At 45.8% G+C, this 18,544-nt stretch overlaps 1 protein-coding gene across 2 annotated transcripts in view; it reads left to right on the top strand.

The window, feature by feature from the left end:
* The window catches only part of HMGA2 (high mobility group AT-hook 2), a 146,897-nt gene that overhangs the window by 70,093 nt on the left and 58,260 nt on the right, over positions 1-18,544 (top strand). The gene's annotated exons all lie outside the window — the stretch shown is intronic.

Below are 18,544 nucleotides of genomic sequence, written 5' to 3'. Positions count from 1 at the left end.
ATGGAGCATGGTTTGCTTCTCTAGGATAAAAAGTTTTTCTGATGAGGTGAATAATAATCACAAGCTGTTGAACTTGGCTGTCATCATGGGCCAGCCAAGCCCTCGTTGTATGCACAGTGTGATGGAAAACTCCATTAATGGAAGTTTTTAATTTAATACATTTATCAGGAATCCTAGTTCACTTCAGGATGGTGGTACCTTTTCATCAAATGGAGCAACAAAACATGGATATGAAAACCAGTTACAAGTTGCATGTAGTTAAATACAACCTTAGAAATGCAGTTGGCGCTGTGGTCTAAACCACTGAGCCTCTTGGGCTTGCCGATCAGAAGGTCAGCGGTTCGAATCCACGCGACAGGGTGAGCTCCCCTTGCTCGGTCCCAGCTCCTGCTTACCTAGCAGTTCGAAAGCACATCAAGTGCAAGTAGATAGATAGGTACCACTCCGGCGGGAAGGTAAACGGCATTTCCGTGTGCTGCTCTGGTTCGCCAGAAGTGGCTTAGTCATGCTGGCCACATGACCCGGAAGCTGTACGCTGGCTCCCTCGGCCAGTAAAGCGAGATGAGCACCGCAACTCCAGAGTCGGCCACGACTGGACGTAACGGTCAGGGGTCCCTTTACTTTTTAAAAATACAACCTTAAGTCAAATATTTGACTACTCTTTGCATTTTCAAAAATCAGTATTATTAATACGTTGTTTAAAACATCTTTCCAATTATTTATTGGATGTAATGATTCAATATATTTCTATGTCTAATTTTAAGAAGCATACTATATAGCTGTTTGTTTTTACTAAAAAGTGAAAAGCATAAACTGTTGAAAAATTGTGGAAAATACCCCCCCCCCCCGCTAGTAATATCTATGGTGGGAATTCAGCTTCCACTGTGAGGTTAACAGCAATTGTGCATGCCTCACTAGGTGTATAACTGGATCCCACATAATTTTTTTTCCCTGGGAAAAACCACCCCTAGTAAAATATCACGCCACACCTGGCTGGCTTAGAAAGTTGTAGCCCCATATTTTAATGCTGTTAGTTCCCCCGGTTTAGCTAGCCAAGAATTTTCTCAGGGCATGCAGAAAAATAACACACGGTGGTCAGCCTGTGATCTGCGATTAAATGGCTGGACTAGTACATTATTTATTTGGTTAATTTAGACAAATAACAGGAAAAAGGGGAAGAAGTTGTTACTGCAAAAGAAACATTCAAACGAAACTCTGGTAATTTGAGAGAGGCCCTTTTAAGCTGGTTCTAAACAAAGTCGGCACAGTTTTATGTAATAAGGAATGTTTTAACGAATGCTTTGAACAACATTTTCTTCAAATGTTCATTGCATCTAAGTTCTTATTTTTTGTGTGCGCACTTTTATTTGCTCCAGAATACTGCCGGGCTGCCAACAAAGGAAGGCCTGTGCTCCCAGGAATTTTCTAAATTCCTCTCTGGAGTAGGCATTTTTCTCAGCTACAAAGGCCCTTTGGCAAATTTCCTCTAATCATTGGATTTACCCTGGGCTCTGATAGGTGCCATTCATGGACTTGGTCTGCTGTTTGATGGAGCTGAAGCATTAATGGGATCTTTTCACCATAAATAAAACACAGTAACCTTAAGCGGAGGAATCAGAATTGCTGTTGCTGAGAAGAGTTCAACATTTCCTCGTTTCCCTGTTTCGTTTTTAAATCAATATATTTATTTTAAGCTCATCTGGCTGTATTCGTAGATCCTAGGACACTCACCCTACCTCGATAAACCAATGGGCTGTTCAGCAGCTTGCGTTGCATCATTTTGGTGTGTAAGAAGATTCTAGAAGATAATATACGATAAATGTGCTGCCTACTGGGAGGTCTACATCTTCCCCCACTCCCCAGTTGATTTTATGCCACAGGGGAAAAGGATGCATAAGAAGTTTTGATTCAAAAGTTTACTTTTGCATGGAGGTAGATTCCGGATTGGAATTTTTAAAATAGCATTTCAATGGCAGTGTGTGTGTGTGTGTGTGTGTGTGTGTGTGTAAAAAGGTTATTAAGGAATGTCTCGCCTTTAATATCATAATATGAACTACAGTTTCCATCAGTCTTTACTATTTCCCTCCCTCTCCATCTCTCTCTGGATACAGTTTCTTTGTAATGTTTTGGGAGGGGAGAGACAGACTACATTTGCAGGTTTCCTCCCTAGAAGCTGGCAAACAAGTATTCCACTGTCCCAGCAAAGGATTTGTTGTGAAAAGTAATTTCTCAAAGGAGCAACAAATTCAGTCTTGCTCTGTAAACTTTAATCTCAGAAACCACAAAGATCAGACAGTGCTACTTTTTTTCCCATTAGCTTTTGTGGAGGAGAGAGAGGTTTTTGCAGGGCGGGGGTTATATTCAAATCTGTCTGATAACACTGTTGCCCACAGAATGGTTTGCGGCATGTGGAATTAGTTCAGGGGCATTCAATAGGCGACTTCACTATGTGACTCTGGAAAGATTGCTTGGCCCTAAGATTTTGAACCAAACATATTGTTTGTCATTGCATTGGGCCTTTTTTTAAAAAAAATGGCTAACAACAGCTTGGTGGTGAAATGATTTTTGTCAAGACAGAAGGGGCATGTCTACACATGAACCTTTTCCTTTCCCCCAGTACAGTGGTACCTCTCGTTACAAACTTAAATAGTTCCGGAGGTCCGTTCTTAACCTGAAACCGTTCTTAACCTGAGGTACCACTTCAGCTAATGGGGCCTCCTGCTGCCGCTGTGCCACCGCCACACAATTTCTGTTCTCTTCCTGAGGTGAAGTTCTTAACCCGAGGTACTACTTCTGGGTTAGCGGAGTCTATAACCCAAAGTGTTTGTAACCCGAGGTACCACTGTAGTTTGAAAGCCTTCCCTGGTGGCTGAGATTATCAGTAGACAGATATATATTATTAAAAACTTTACTACATGCACTTCATTGCAAATGCAATTCCAGAGTGGGTTACAGTTAAAATACAAGTCATATGCACAATGCAACCACTTAAAAAAAACCCCAAGGCAGATAAATTACTAAATTACTACCAAGTAATAATAACATAAACATCCCCCTTGACACTGAGTTCATTAGCACTGGGGAAGTGAGCTCCATTGGTGCTCTGTTTCTGTCTGTTACTTGGTATTTGTAGGTTATATGGGTATTTATTTATTTATTGCTTATAGGTTTTTAGATTGCTTTGCATGGGTCTTCTTATTAGCCAAGTAGCCTCCATATTTTCCACTACGAATTTATAGAGCCCTCTGGCAAGCACGGAGAGCTGTGCGAAGAAGTGGGAGCTTGTCTCACTTGCATGGAGGCTACCGAAAGAAGCAGCAGGAGCAGTGCCTACTGATTCTTTCCTTCTCCAAACTCCAGCACAAATGAGAGCCTGTCAGAGGCTACTGGAAGTCTTCCTTGCTAGAGGCCATGGGACACTCCAACCAGATGAATGGACAGGTGGAAGTGTGGTTGTAAGCTGTGTGCTTCCTTCACTTTATGTTGCTTGAATAGAGTACTTTTAGTGGCCGGGTGCTATTGAATATTAGAAAAATAGGTTATAAAAGCACTTCTGGACTCTACACCATGCCAGGTGTGCAATACGAGCATTGTTCCCTTGACCCCAGCCTATAAGAGTTCTGCGCGGTCACTTTCGGTTATGTCTGGTTGCAGGATAGAGGCCAATACAGTGGTACCTCTGGTTACGAATGGGATCCGTTCCAGAGCCCTGGCCGTATCCCGAAAATTTCGTAACCAGAGGACTGCTTCTGTGCACGCGTGTGGCACCGCGGAGCGCTTCTGTGTATGTGCGAGCGGCAAACCCACTTCTGGGTTTGCTGCAGCCGTAACCCGAAGATTCCATAACCTGGAGGTTATGCAACACGAGGTACGACTGTAACTGGAGAACTGGAAAAATGGTGCAGACCAGGGTGTCATCAAGGGCTCATTGTGAGAGTCAGTAGCTGCAGCTTCAGGCTGGAACATCTCATTAGAAGTCTGTACAAGGTCTAGCGTGGAAGCAATTCAAAAGTGGACAAATGGATGCAGCTGCAGGTAAAAGGTAAAGGTAAAGGTACCCCTGCCCGTACAGGCCAGTCTTGACAGACTCTAGGGTTGTGCGCTTATCTCACTCTAGAGGCCGGGAGCCAGCGCTGTCCGCAGACACTTCCGGGTCACGTGGCCAGCGTGACAAGCTGCATCTGGCGAGCCAGCACAGCACGCGGAACGCCGTTTACCTTCCTATTTATCTACTTGCACCCGGGGGTGCTTTCGAACTGCTAGGTTGGCAGGCGCTGGGACCGAACGACGGGAGCGCACCCCGCCACGGGGATTCGAACCGCCGACCATGCAATCGGCAAGTCCTAGGCGCTGAGGTTTTACCCACAGCGCCACCCGCGTCCCGCAGGTAAAAGGTGGATCACAGCAAATGCAGGATGGTGAGGAGAATGAAGGATGGTCTGCAGCCTCAAGCTTTAGGAGAGAATCGGTTTTAGAACCAGGCAGAACAATCTGCTGCCCAAACAAAGAACTGCAAGTTGTTTGGAGAGTTTTCCTACTCCAGGAGCATCAGCACAAGAGGGGTAAAGCATGTCAAGGAGCTCTCTGGAGGATCCAAATGTGCAGCAGAAGTAGGCCACCATCAGGAGAGCTCTCTTAGATGTATTCAAGAACTCTCCTTTGTTTTATTTGAGCACAAGTTTCCATGCACTTGCGACCAACTCCTGCAAGGCCTTGCAATGTACGGCTGAATTAATTGGCTGGCAGTAATTGGGTGTCCTGGGTGTTTTTCCTGTGCCAGAAGAACATTTTCTATACGATGACTGGCACTTACTGCAGAAGTGGTTCCCCTAAGGACAGTGGGAGTGCAGCAAAGCAAACTGATTTTCATAGCAGACCCAAGATTTTATTTTCCAGTGTTTTGTCAGACTGTGGTGCTGAAACATTGTGTTGGGGACAATTTCTGCAGCTGTGGTTTGGTACTACTTGACTAGGTAACACTATTTACAAAATTGGTTGCTGACTGTTAGGTTTTCCTCATTTCATTAAGCCTGCCTAATGAAAATGACCTTTTGTAAAAATTTACTAATAACTTATGATGAAGTCCTCTTTCTTGATCTGGTACTCTCTAAGGGAATACAGTGATACCTCAGGTTAAGTACTTAATTCGTTCCGGAGGTCCGTACTTAACCTGAAAGTGTTCTTAACCTGAAGCACCACTTTAGCTAATGGGGCCTCCTGCTGCTGCCGTGCTGCTGGAGCACGATTTCTGTTCTCATCCTGAAGCAAAGTTCTTAACCTGAAGCACTATTTCTGGCTTAGTGGAGTCTGTAACCTGAAGCGTATGTAACCTGAAGCGTATGTAACCTGAAGCGTATGTAACCTGAGGTACCACTGTACATTATTTACTGTTTGATAGGAATCCAGTTGGGCATAACCAAAACATAACATAAAAATCTTTGCTGGATATACAAGACTATTTTCTCATGCTAACATGCAGTCTTTAGGTATGGGCAAAAGCTGGTGAGAGAAACTGTGTTTTTTGGCCCTTTGATGTGGAGCTGAGCTGTCCTTAGCTGACTGAGAATTGGGGAGAGATTGTATTATGAATCAAACATCCCAGCTGCAACTTCAAAGTAATACTAATTAAAATAAATGCAAGTGGATTAATGTTCTATGGATGTTTGGGGGAAAAAATGCTGAGGCTGAATTAACCGAATCACTGTGCACAGCAATTAAGGTGCCTGATCCACTTTACCTTTGACGAACCATGACTCTGTGTCCCCCCCCCCCCCCCGTGACTAGCAACTCACTTTGTTATTGCGCATGGATTATGGCTGGTGTAAATCTAAATCACATTTTATAAGCTCTACTTCCCCTTGATGCTGCGAGAAGATCCATCCATGCCCAGTGCCATATGGCTGGACAAATTCAAGGAGGATTGACAGTCACTAGTCATGATTGCTATATGCTCCTTCTAGGCTCAGAAGCATTGTGGCTCTGAATGCCAATTGCTGGTAAACAACAGCAGGAGAGGGTTAGTAAATTCACGTCCAACTTGTGGGTTTCCCCTAGGCAACTGTTTGACCTCCGTGGAAAACAGGATGTTTGACTAGATCAGTGTTTCTCAATCTTTTTCCAACCGTGGCCCCCTACTGACAACAACAATAATGATGATAATAATAATAAATGATAATAACAACAACAATAATAATAATTAAATATTTTTACATCGGAATTTGATTAGGTCCCCCCCCCAAAAAGCTCATTTAACAAAACATCCACTAATCTAGCAATATATCTCCTTGCTTCCAATTCCTTCTGCAATGCATTGTCAATGAGATTTCTATAATTATATTGAGCTGATTTATAATTTGCTGGAAATTTAGTGCTCACTTTAAAGAACGATCTTTTTCTGATTACCATGCTGTTAAGAAGTAGTTTCAAGTCTTCTTAAAGGATTGGTGCTATAAAACGCCAATCACAGCTTAATTGCTGTCCAGTATGTTAATTTCAAATGACAGAAGAAAGGTCTTTGAAATCTAATTCTTGATTGCATCTAATAACCTAGTTTTTATAGTGCCTGAACTTTAAGACATAAGCCTCCAGCTAAACCCATGTAGGGAAGTAGCCAGGAGGTCACATTTAACAATGATTGAACGTGAAGTCCTTCTGGTGTTCTGTTGGAGGCAAAGCGGAATCATCAAGAGGTCGCCATGGAGGTCAGCGTCTCCAGCAACAGGCTCCATTTGTGTGTGTGTGTGTGCGCGCGCAATTTATTTTCTCTGTACTTGAATCTCCGAAGAATGGTAAAAGCAGCAGTTTAAAATAAATGGCAGTCAAACTGAAACAGCCCCCTTACTGGTTATAGAAGTGATGACTTGGGGTGGCACAGGAAGGGGAAAGAGAATGCCCTCCCACCTTTGCTCACCCAGTTTCAAGATGCTCAGATCCCCTCTGCTGGCCGGAAGAGATTTAAAACTAAGAACTTTGAAGTCCTTTGAAATCCAGCAGTTCGCATCATTTTCTGCCCAATACCGCGCATGTTAAGTCAGAACTAAATGTTCATGAGTTCATTTGGGGTTTACAACTGAGTTAAAGGTGCCTCGGATTCTAGCATTCATGTTGAATAGTTTGATCTATACGTAAAACCTTTGCTGTGTCTCTTTTTGTCTTGTTTTGCTTTGGAAGCATGTTCTCTGCTAAACTTATCTGTCAGGTACTTTTAGGGTTGGGTTTTTGCTTTTGTTTTTTACGTAGTGTAGACTCACTGAAATTACTGAACTGAAGTTAGCCATGGCTATTAATTTTAATAGGTCTGTTCGGTTCTGAGTAGGACTAACATTAGACACAATCCCAGATGCCTTAAGTTTCAGCAGCCTACTCTCTGCAGGAAAGGTATCTACTCTGTGAACCTACAGAGATGGAGAAAGGAAGCAAACTGGAGCTATGAAAATGGAAAAGATAGAGACTTATAGTGTGAGTCTGGGTTTTATTTTATAAAGCATTGCCACCATCTGAAAGATTGCAGGATTTACATTCTCCAGAAGAGGGTTGTCAGTAGTTCCTGTTTATTTCTTCCTCAGCGGTGGTTCATTTATTCCTTTTCTACCATAGCTGTGTGTTCTGACTTGCTGGCCTGGGATCTTTCTAAAGCTTGTTCAGACATTCTGTTAACTATGGTTATATAAGCCTATGAAAGCTTGTGGTAATTTCCCCCCTCACCTGTGAACACAGGTAAACAAGTCACAGCTCTTGAGAAAAGCAAACAAGCTGACAGACCACACACTTGGAATATTTACTGAACCCACAGGGGTACAACTTGGGATATTGCAGTCTGCAAACATACCCTCATAAACTTGAAATTCATAAATGAAGAGATTTAAGTTAAAAGCGACTTCATGAAACCGATGGAAGGCATTCAAACTAAAACTGGGTTCATGTGCAGTGAAGCAAGTTGTGCCACTGGCTGTTAGAATAACTTGACTCTCAATGCAATCCTGTAAGTCCCATTGAGTTCAGTGGGGTAAAGTGGGTATAGAATTGCAGCTTGGTTTTTTGTGTAACATTGTACTAAATATTTCTTGTACCTTATGCGTGCATTTATATTTTTTGTTTGATTTTTAGCTTCAGTAACTGCAAGTCGCAGCTGACATTTGAAGAAAGGGCTGCCTTTTAATAGTGTTTTTTAAAAAAATATTTGGGCAATAATTATAGTTCTATTGTGCCATTTCATTCTTCGATACTAAATGCTATCTTATGGTAATATATACCAATTTGATGTGTCTCACCCATCTCTGTATCTTTCATTTGTGTACACCAGGGGTTGTCAACCTCGTCCCTACCGCCCACTAGTGGGCGTTTCAGGATTCTAGGTGGCGGGTAGGGGGTTCTACGGCACAAGCTGAATCCTCCTTCCATCGAGCACTGGTGGGCAGTAAGGAAATTTTACCATCAAGAAAGATGTGTTAGTGGGCGGTAGGTATAAAAAGGTTGACTACCCCTGGTGTGGGGACACGGGTGGCGCCGTGGTCTAAACCACGAGCCTAGGACTTGCCGATCAGAAGGTCGGCAGTTCGAATCCCCGCAACGGGGTGAGCTCCCGTTGCTCAGCCCCTGCTCCTGCCAACCTAGCAGTTTGAAATCACGTCAAAGTGCAAGTAGATAAATAGGTACTGCTCTGGCGGGAAGGTAAACGGCGTTTCTTTGCGCTGCTCTGGTTCGCCAGAAGCGGCTTAGTCATGCTGGCCACATGACCTGGAAGCTGTACGCCGGCTCCCTTGGCCAATAAAGCGAGATGAGCGCCGCAACCCCAGAGTCGGTCACGACTGGACCTAATGGTCAGGGGTCCCTTTACCTTACCCCTGGTGTACACTTTGTGAGGGCATGACCCTGAAAGTTACTTATTTTATTTATAATTTTTTTGTAGTGCTTAATATAACGAAAATCTATTAAGTGGTTTACATAAAAAGTATTCTATGCATGCAAACATACATCAAACAAACAAATTAACAGCGACTAAGTTGTGTAATCTACACAGCCCTGTAATGCTGGCATCCAACTGGTGAAAACTCTTTCCTGCCTTCTGCATAGGATTGGGAGCACGATGGGCATTGGATTAACCCATGGCCATCTTTCCTGCCTTAAGAGGTACAGTGGAACCTTGGCTCGCGAACACCTTCGTTATTGTACGTTTCAGCTCCCAAATGCCAAAAACCCGGAAGTAAATGTTTCCGTGTTCTAACGTTTTTCAGAACCCAGACGTGTGACGTGGCTTCTGCTGAGTGCAAGAAGCTCTTGCTGTAGCCTTATTGGAGTTCACCGATTGGGTCTGCATTGCTACGGGACAGGAGGCAGGAAGTCAAATGACACCGAGGTTGGTTCAAAGAAAGAGTTTATTCTGCTCTCCGGATAGCAGAAGCCACTTGCGTGATCAAGTCCACAGCAAGTCCAAAGAAATGACAAGTTTCATGCAGTATATATATCCTCCAGACACCCTCTCCCCCTTCCCCAGCCACGTCAGCTTGTACACGCAGGTTGACATCACAGATGTTCCTGCTCTGGCACTCTTAACCATAAAAGGGATTTCCTTCCTGCACTCCTGACCATAAAAGGATATTCCTGTTCCTACTCCTATCTTGGAGCCAGAGGTCACCATCTCCAAGAACATGCTCTGGCTGGGTCCCAGACTGGGTCTGTGCGTCTTTTGTGGTGAGCACATAAGATAAGGTACAGACGCGTCTGTGTCTATTCTACTGGTAGAGTCAAGGCCAGCCTTGCCGTCACAAACTGATAAAGAGAGAGCTGTGTTCTTGTTAGGCATTTGCTCAATGGCTCAAGTTTATGCATTTTAGCTAAGGAAAAATAGGGATTTTGGTGCAGTTTTCAAACTGCCTTCACAGTCAGTTTTGGGTTTGGGAAACCCATTCCTTCATTGCAACCAATGGGAAGCTGCGCCTTGGTTTTCAAACGAAGTCTCTCAGGGTCCCTTCTGAGTGCACACATTGCTACATTGGAAGAAGAAGAAGAAGAAGAAGAAGAAGAAGAAGTTGTTTCCTTCCTCTAGTCTACCTTCTGTTGTGTTACATAGCTAGGTTTATCTAGTACAACCTGAGACTCATGACTACAGGCTTGTACTCTTTGTTCTCTGGCAGCAGCTGAAATTCCACCGTAATTACCTTTTTACAGTACAAAGCCTGCCTCTACCTTATGAAATCTGGACTTGGAAGGGCATCTTGCAGGAGAGGGTGTGTTTTTGTTTACGTTTCTAGGAAATGCAAGTGGGTGTTCTGTGATGGTTACAAATCCCTTTCATTTCCCCCCCTCCCTTTTCTTCCTTTACCATGACCTAACCTACTAAAAACTTTCTCAAAGTAGGAACAATCAGCATGTGCACGGATCACATTATCAGTCTAAATGTTGTTAGCAGTGCCCTTTTATAAACCCTGCTCCTATAGAACACTTTCAAAACAGAGCACATCAAAGTAATTGTTATGCCTGGCACCAGTGCAGGCGTGCTGGGACCTGTCCCAATTCAGTATAAATGTTATAACCTGTGGAATTTTAAAGGATGTAAGGTGTTGCATGGCCTGCAGGCAGGAAACAAACCAGGGTTTGGTTTTTGACTTTAGTTAGCTTCCAAATATTTGGTATTTATGGAATCACTAATTTCTATTTAATTTTTCCAAATAACTGAGCCAAACTCTACTTGCCGTTTACATGCATGCGGGCATGTTGTGTTTCCATGGCATCGGTTGAGGACCAGTATGTTCACTATACTTATGACAGATTGGAGCTAGTAAAACAGGGATCAGTTTATGGCCAGGAATGTGTAGTTTCTACATATGTAAAAGAAATCATAAAGCTTTCCATACAGTGAGTTGCATTTGTGGGTAAAGTTACTGGACCTGTGACAAGAACCAGTAGATTTCGCTTTTATCTCATTTATACCAGTCGTCATGCGGTAAGATTGCAATTTCTAATAGATGTTAATTGAATTTATTACTGCAGCCTTTCTTTCTGGTATTCCTTCAGTGGAGGTCCTGTCAATGTTTCCATTCTTACACTGTTTATTAGCAGTGTATAACACAGCCATAAAATTCTCTCCAGACCAAAATGTAGTGTATAGTTCTCAGCTTAAGTCCAAGAACATTTTTCTTCTCCACAGAATTTAAAGGAAATTGGTTTGGCCACGATTTAGTTAGAAGAATACAAAAATAGCACTTTGGCCAGGTTTTGACATATTTTGCATGCCTCTCGACTAAAAAGAAACAAATACTTTTGAAAACCAGAATGTGCTCTACAGCTCTTTGAGTTTAACAAAATTAAGAAAACAGATTATCATTCACATACATTGGGCTGCTTAGAATTTTTTTAAAAAAAACGGGTTGAGAGGGAGAAATGAAAATGTGTGGAAGGACAGAGGCAAAGAGTGCATATAAGGGTATATAAACAGCCCCCTCCCGTGTCCACTCAATGCATGAGGACAATGGACAGCTGCATTGGCTACCCCTACTTCTGCCACCAAGACACATAGGTTGTGTACACACTCGTGCTTACTCTGCATTCAATTCACTCACACTGCTGGTTTGGGAAACATTGTGCCCATGATGTTAACCACAATTTACATCTATCCTATGAGACGCAGGTGGCGCTGTGGTCTAAACCACAGAGCCTCTTGGGCTTGCCAATCAGAAGGTCGGTGGTTCGAATCCCTGCAACGGGGTGAGCTCCTGTTGCTCTGTCCCAGCTCCTGCCAACCTAGCAGTTCGAAAGCACACCAGTGCAAGATAAATAGGTATCACTGCGGTGGGAAAGTAAATGGCGTTTCCATGCACTCTGGTTTCTGTCACGTTGTTCCATTGCACCAAAAGCAGTTCAGTCATGCTTGCCACATGAACTGGAAAGCTGTCTGAAAGCGAGATGAGCGCCACAACCCCATAGTCGCCTTTGACTGGACTTAACCGTCCAGGAGTCTTTTACCTTTATCCTGCAGTTTCTTGCAAATTTTAATTTGGTTTCTCTCAAGCCAGCTTCAGTCTGAGTTGAAAGCGCCTCCTGGAGTAAAAGCACCCCCGCCTTGTTTGCCCACTGGTGTGGACATACAACAGGTGACTCAGATGCACATCAAACTATGCTGATGTTGTACAATAAGCGGCAAATGCAGTTTGCAACACGGCAAAAAAATAAGGACCTCACTGCATGTTAAGCCGGTAGTTAAGCCATACACGGACACACACGCTGGCTGCATGTTTGGTGAATGTGTAAAGCAACATAGATGGGGGGTGGACCCTGGGCCAATCAAGATTCCTCCTTGTGCAGAGGTGCTCTATGCACACATTCCTGTTTCTAGTGATGTGAGGTGAAAATATTCTTGAGAATATTCTCTGCCAGAAAATTCTCCAGAGGAGAATTCTAATGCAATTCTAAATTCTAATGCAAGAACCAGTTTTACAACACACATTTTAAAAAATCTAGTAAATAATAAGTCAAGCTGTGGTATTGCCAGTGTAAGTAATTGTCAGGGAACTGCCATCGGAAGGAAGGGAAGTGAAAGGGCTCACACAGGTTGGGAGAGACTCAGCAGCTGAAGAGGGAACCAGTAGGGGGAGAGGAGCTGAGCTGAGGGAAAGGGAGCTGGAGGGATGGCTCAGAGACACTTCCAGCGAAAACAGTGGGGAGGTTTCAGGACCTCCTGTAGGGACACCCACTCCTCGCCGGAAACTGTCACGCAGAGAGTCCAGAAGACGTGTTTCCGTTAAGGAGCTTTTATGTTGGAAGCGATTCCGAAAGCAACCACTGTCGGAATCTGCCAGCGACTGACGGAGCCATGTTTAAGGGGCTCCGTTACAGACAGAGGTTTGCAAACTTGACCAAACTCTGAGGGACTAGGATTTTACACACAAGCAGCTCATCGTCCCATCACAGCATTCCGACAGTCTTCGTGAGCAGCTTGTGCAGGAGAAGGCATCATGAGCAACCCAGCCGGAACCGGAGAAGCAGGAGCTGGAGCGGGTCCAAGCCTGGAAGAAAGGTACCGGGTGTTGGAGGTCCAGCTAGCGCTGCAGACGGCGAGGCTTGAGGAGAGGAGGGCTCAGGATGCAGACAAAAAGGGAAAAGACACCCAGCTCGTCAGAAAGGTACCAGGATTGGTGCAGAAGTTTGGGGGGGAGCCCAAAGACTATCATGGCTTTCGGACAGAGATGCAATATGCCCTCAATCTGCAGTTTGATGAATTCCCTGACGAGGAATCACGAGTGGCTTTCGTGATTGGGCATCTTGAAAAGGGGGCGAGAGACTGGGTTAGACCCCTGATGGCAGCGAATAGTGACGTCCTAAAGGACACGATGAAGTTCTTTCGCGCCATGGATCTGATGTTTTCCAGCGATATTGAACAGGGAGTGGTCCGCAGACAGTTAATGGCTTGCAAACAGGGGAGCCGATCTGTCCGTGAGTACTGGACTGAGTTCACCATGTTGATCCATAAATTGGGGTGGGATCTATCGGCGGAACCCATTCAAATGCTCTTTGAAGAAGGGCTTTCTTCGGCTGTGAAAGACGAACTTTCCCGGGCGCCCAGGGCGGAGTCTATGGACCAGCTGACCAAATCAGCGCTGACCATAGGAGCGCGCCAGGAGGCGAGAGCATTGGAGAGGCGGGAAGGGAAGGGGGAACGTTGGAAGGAGTTCCGCATTCCAGACATTCCAGAGCCAACTTTCCCGCCGGCAGAGCCGATGGAAATCGGAACAGCGCGCGCGCGCGCAGTTTCAAAGCCCAGTGAGGGGGGAAAGAAGGAGGGAAAAGGCGCCCGGAAATGCTATCTCTGCCAACAGCCAGGTCACTTTGCCAGAGTCTGCCCCCAGAGGAAGGAATGGCAAGGGATGGTAGGAGCTGTGGAGGGAAGAGAGGAAGAAATACCGAAGCAAGTAAAAGCCAACGCCTGGCTGCCACCGTCGGGGCACAGCAGCCAGGCCAAAGAGCAGTGAAAGTGCCCACGCCAGAACCTCCTAAACCCGCCCTAGTGATAGAAGTGGCGCTAGAGCTGCCAAACGGACACCCTCTAAAGATAAAGGCGCTGTTGGACTCAGGCAGCTCCTGCAATTTCATGAGCAAAGAGTTTGCAGCTGAACACCAGATACAGACGATCCCTTTAAGCAACCCCCTGCAGGTGACCACGATCGATGGCAGGGAGCTGTTGGGAGGAGAAGTCAGCTTGCAGACCGTCCCAATGATAATGAAGGTGGCAAGGCACACCGAACTGATAGCGTTTAATGTGGCCACCTTGGGAGGAGCTCCCATTATATTGGGGATGAGCTGGCTAGCGTTACATGATCCGCTGGTGGGCTGGCATCAGAGAGTGGTTTCTTTTGGTTCAGCACATTGCTTAGAACACTGCAAAGAGGGAAAGGGTTTGGCAGGGGCCCAAGCCACCCTAGCAGGGACTGAAGTAACGGAGAACGTGAAGGTACCACGACAATACGCAGATCTCCGCGACGTCTTCAGCGAAAGGGAAGCTGACCAACTACCCCCGCATAGACCCTTTGACTGTCAAATCAATTTACTCCCTGGGGCACAGCTCCCTGTAGGCAAGCTGTACGCCATGTCAGACAGAGAGATGCAGGAGCTAAGAGAGTTCATTGACAAGAACCTGAAGAGAGGGTTCATCAGAGAGTCCAGGGCGGTGGGGGGCAGCCCAGTGTTTTTTGTGGATAAAAAAAACACGAACAAGCCGAGGCTTGTGTGTGACTTCAGGGCCTTAAATGCAGTGTCAGAACCAGTGGCTTTCCCTATGCCCAGGATTGACGACATTTTGACAAGGGTCAGGAAGGGAAAGATTTTTACTAAACTGGACCTAAGGGGGGCGTACAACCTGATACGAATAAGGAAGGGGGATGAATGGAAAACCACCATGTTCACCCCTTTGGGGGCATTTGAATATTTAGTTATGCCCTTCGGCCTACAAGGAGGCTCCGCGTGCTTTCAATCGTTTATGAACCACGTCCTGGGGCCTTTGCTTTACAAGAATTGTGTGGCCTTCTTAGACGACGTGTTGGTGTATTCTGAGAATGAGGAGCAGCATGTGAGAGACGTCAGAGAAGTGTTGAGCAGGCTGCAAGCCAACCAGCTGTGGGTGAAACTGGAGAAGTGTCAGTTTCATACCAAGGAGGTGGAATTCCTGGGGTATCGCCTGTCAGACAAGGGATTGGCCATGGATCCCGGCAAGGTCCAGGCGGTGCTGGAATGGAAAACACCCAAAACAAGGAAGGATGTGCAGAGGTTCCTAGGATTTGGGAACTTCTATCGTAAGTTCATCCGAAACTTTGCCCACCTGACGGCGCCCATTACGGACTGTCTCAGCAGTAAGAAGAAGTTCGTTTGGACTGAGGAGGCGGAGCGAGCATTTGAGGAACTAAAAAGGGCCTTCGCCTCGGAACAACAACTCCTGCATGTGGATTTACAAAAACCGATGAGAGTGGAAACTGACGCATCAGACAGAGCTATTGGGGCGGTGCTTCTGCAGCCAGGGAAGGAGGAGTCAGAGTGGAGACCGTGTGCCTTTTTTTCGCGAAAGCTGAACAAATCCGAGAGGAACTACACGGTGTATGACCGAGAACTACTAGCCATTCATGAGGCGTTCCGGAGATGGAGGCACCTGCTAATTGGCGCACAACATAAGGTGCAAGTGTGCACTGACCACAAGAACCTAGAGTATTGGAGGACGGCACGAGTGCTCAACCAACGGCAAGTGAGATGGGCCCAGGAGTTCTCCAAATTTAACTTTGAGATTTGTTACGTGCCAGGCCCAGAGAACATTAGGGCGGACGCTCTCTCACGCAAACCTGAATATTTGGAGGGGGAGGGAGCACCCGAAGAGAGACATGTCATTCCAGAGGACCGCTGGGTGTGTGGGGCGGCATTGGTGGGACAAAGAGAACTGGTAGAGGAAACAGAGAATGATGAATACGCCCAGAATAAGCTCAGAGGTCTTAGGGGGAGGGAGAGGAACCAGGGGGTTTCGAGGAAAGAAATGGAGCTTTGTATTACAAAGGGGCACTGTATATCCCTGAAGGAGACTTAAGGGGGAGGGTACTCAAGCAGTTGCACGACAGCCCCACGGCGGGGCATTTTGGACAACACAAAACCATGTGGTTGGTCACCAGGGAATTTTGGTGGCCTAAGGTGAGGGAAGATGTACGGGAGTATGTAAGAGGGTGTGAGCAATGCCAGCGAGCCAAAGGGGAGAGGCGGGCACCGGCGGGGCTATTAGAACCCTTACCAACCCCAGAACGACCTTGGGAGGCAGTGTCGATAGATTTTATGACTGATCTGCCGAAGTCCAAGGGGAAAACAGCCATCATGGTGGTGGTAGACCTACTAACAAAGATGTGCCACTTTGTAGCCTGCTCGCATGCAGTCACGGCGGAAGAGACAGCGAAGTTATTTGTAGAACACATTTTTAGGTTGCACGGGGTGCCATTGAGGGTGGTCTCAGACCGAGGAAAACAATTTACTTCCAGGTTCTGGAGGAAGCTCATGAGCTTACTGCAGGTGGAGGTCAACTTTTCGACTGCCCGGCACCCTGAAACCAACGGGCAGGCGGAAAGAGCAAACGGGGTCCTCCAGCAATACCTGAGGTGTTATGTCAATGACAGAGAGAATGACTGGGTAGAAAAGTTGGCGCTGGCGGAATTTGCCTACAACAATGCCGAGAATGTGTCCACAGGGATGAGCCCCTTCTTGGCTAATTATGGGTGTCATCCCAGGGCTTTCCCAGGGGGAGAAGGGGAGAGATGGGGTGTCCCGGCAGCCGAGCATTTTGTAGAAGAAATGGAAGCAATCCATCGTCAGCTCCAACTCAACTTAGAAAGGGCGAAGGAAGAATACAAGAGGCAGGCAGACAAGAACCGAAGGGAAGGTGAAACCATAAGGGTGGGAGATAGGGTGTGGCTGTCAACCCAAGGGTTGCCGTTCAAAGGAGGTTGTAAGAAATTAAGACCCAGGAGATTGGGTCCCTTTGAGGTCATTCAACAGGTCAACCCAGTGGCTTTCAGGCTCCGGTTACCCAACCACATGAAACTGCACCCAGTATTTCACAGGTCGTTACTGTCACCGTATGAGGGGGGACGAGAAGGGATGGCCACTCGGGGACCGGTCATAGAAGAAAGGGAATGCAGCAGCCATGTGGCAGAAATCCTCGACGCCAGATGGAAGGGGGATCAGGTGGAGTATTTGGTAGCGTGGGAAGGAGAACCGGAGTCAGAAAACACTTGGGTAATGGCAGAAGATATCAATGACGAGGTATTGATAGAAACGTTCCATCAAAGGTTCCCAAGGAAACCTCAGCCTGTGGAGAGGTTCCGGAGGGAATACTTTGGGACCACCGATGAGGAGGAGGAGTTGGAAGGATTCTCGGAATCGGAAGGGGAAGGGGAGATGGACTCTGAGGAGGAGGAGTACTTCGAGACCAGGAACCGCAACAGGTGGAGAGAAGTGTTCGGGACATCGGAAGATGAAGGAAGTTCATTCCGGGGTTTTGCCTCCTCACCGCCCGTAGAGGAGGGGGCGAGAGGGGATGAAGGGGGCCCTGGAGGGGAGGTGGATGTCAGGGAACTGCCATCGGAAGGAAGGGAAGTGAAAGGGCTCACACAGGTTGGGAGAGACTCAGCAGCTGAAGAGGGAACCAGTAGGGGGAGAGGAGCTGAGCTGAGGGAAAGGGAGCTGGAGGGATGGCTCAGAGACACTTCCAGCGAAAACAGTGGGGAGGTTTCAGGACCTCCTGTAGGGACACCCACTCCTCGCCGGAAACTGTCACGCAGAGAGTCCAGAAGACGTGTTTCCGTTAAGGAGCTTTTATGTTGGAAGCGATTCCGAAAGCAACCACTGTCGGAATCTGCCAGCGACTGACGGAGCCATGTTTAAGGGGCTCCGTTACAGACAGAGGTTTGCAAACTTGACCAAACTCTGAGGGACTAGGATTTTACACACAAGCAGCTCATCGTCCCATCACAGTAATGAATAATGATTTTTTTTTTTGATCCAGTTACATTACTGGGCATTGTGTCAGTCACCAAAGGCAGTTCTGAAATGTGAGCTACAGAAAACATTTATTTATTTATTTTTAGTTTTAAAATGCTTTTCATTTATTTTGATGAATATTTGAATTCGTATGTATTTAAACTATATGTAATAGCCTTTTTCTATTTTGGTGTGACCTTATTCTTAGCAATTCTATACCCTTGGCCATACAGTGTGATGATTTTTTTTTTTTTAACAGAAAGTAGCTTTAATGCTTTATACACTTAAAGTACCTAGGCCTATACAGTTATGTGTAACAGCATGTGAGGTGGCCTTGATTTAAACAGTTGACGTTTCTATATTGAATTTTCAATTTCAAGTATGGTGCAAAAAATCAAAGAATGTGAATTCACTGCATTGCCCCATTGAATAAAAGTATCTGTACAGTTTTTGGTTGCCATCTGAAGAAGTTTACCCATGAATAAACATGTATATTAACTAATTATATCATTTTCAGTGCATTAAAATGAATATTCTCCTATTTTAAATG

The sequence above is a fragment of the Podarcis pityusensis genome, assembly GCF_964106645.2.
Source record: "Podarcis pityusensis genome assembly, chromosome: 10".
In the NCBI taxonomy this organism is placed as follows: Eukaryota; Metazoa; Chordata; class Lepidosauria; order Squamata; family Lacertidae; genus Podarcis; species Podarcis pityusensis.
The sequence above is the reverse complement of the archived record's forward strand: the minus strand, read 5'-3'. Positions and strand labels throughout refer to the sequence as shown.